The 1,441-nt window shown below is 40.6% G+C and overlaps 1 long non-coding RNA gene across 1 annotated transcript; it reads right to left on the bottom strand.

The window, feature by feature from the left end:
• Positions 1-261: 261 nt before the first annotated feature.
• LOC126625244 (uncharacterized) lies at positions 262-1,080 on the bottom strand. The gene is made up of 3 exons (XR_007624362.1): positions 781-1,080; positions 581-679; positions 262-294 (listed from the first exon to the last, which is right to left on the bottom strand). It is a non-coding gene; the product is annotated as an uncharacterized LOC126625244 (long non-coding RNA).
• Positions 1,081-1,441: the final 361 nt, after the last annotated feature.

Genomic DNA, 1,441 nt, shown 5'->3' on the forward strand with positions numbered 1-1,441 from the left:
ATAAGTCTATATGGCTGAATTCATAGCTCATTAGTCAATCTAGCCGGAGTCACTGTAAGTGACCTATACGGCGCTACACTGCATACAAGTCGGAACCATTGGAAGGGTCTATACGACAAGACTGGATGTAATTTGGCATGACAATTTAAATCATAACTCATTTAAATGCATTTTCTGGGAAAATATCAAGTATATAAGTATATACTGAAAACCAAAATGCCACTCACTAGTATGTCAAAGGGTCGTAGCCCCCGAGTCGTCCTTGACTACACTCGTCCTCGGGATAAGTCTCCCCTATATGCGAAACAACTATAAAAACGTTAATTTAAAGCACATAACCAATACTAGCTAATAACTTCTCATACATTACTCAAATGGGATGTTTGAATATACCAACGTGATCTACACAACCTCATGAACATCCCCATATTTTTAGAAAAATTTTCCGACATCCCACGAGCCGACAAGGGCACAGCAACACTCGCGGCCACGCGCAGGGACCCTAACGGAATCCCCTAACCCCGTTAGGAATATTCGGTGGAATATTTCGTTAAAAAGTAACATAAACCGTTAATTCTACCTGATGGTGTCAGATTATTTCGTCAACTCTGACGGAATATTCTATCTTCTTCTCCGGTTAGCCTCACCGGTCTCCGTCGCCGTCGCAATTCACCGGAAACTAGAAAATCACGAAAACCTTCATATCTCGTCCAATTCTGAACCAAATTCCACGAAACTTGAACCAAATTGAGGCTTAGGACAAGTAGAACAAAACCTTACCTTTCAAAAGTCCTAAAACCTACGGAACTCGCTTGAAAATCCATCGATATTCCGGCTAAACCTGCAACTCCCTATTCTCGAGCTTCCCGACATCCAAATCATTTCATTTTTCTTCTCTGAGCCTCGTGAAGATGATCTAAAGCTCCTTATACTTCAAAACTCTCAGAAAACTACATATTTACGTGTGCATGAATAGTACCTAAAATTGGATGTTATGGTTTCTCGGGTTTTACAAGCTTTCAAGTCCTAAAAATTGTACGAATGGACTCAAGAGCTTGTAGGGAACAAGAACATCACCTTTTTAACATCGATCTGTGACTGGTTGAAGGAGTTTAAGGTTGACCGTACGGCTTGTATGGAAACTGAAGGAAATCCAAGAGGGAAGGGAGAGAGAGAGAGTCAACAGGAGAAAGAGAAAAGTACAGGTGCTTGTGTGTGGTCCTAGTTGGTTACAAGCAACAAAACTAAGTCCCAAGTGTTCCAAAAACTTAGGAAAATCTTTGAATTGGTCCAAATAAAACTTCACCCACATGACCACACAAAACGTCCAAGGGTAAATAAGTAATCTCACGCTGTCGAAAATAAATATTTCAGGACAGGCTATGACACAAAACACATAAAACAAGGGTTATGGATGTTCCATGTCATCATCCGTTATGTC

The sequence above is a fragment of the Malus sylvestris genome, chromosome 6 (genome assembly GCF_916048215.2).
Source record: "Malus sylvestris chromosome 6, drMalSylv7.2, whole genome shotgun sequence".
NCBI classification, from domain to species: Eukaryota; Viridiplantae; Streptophyta; class Magnoliopsida; order Rosales; family Rosaceae; genus Malus; species Malus sylvestris.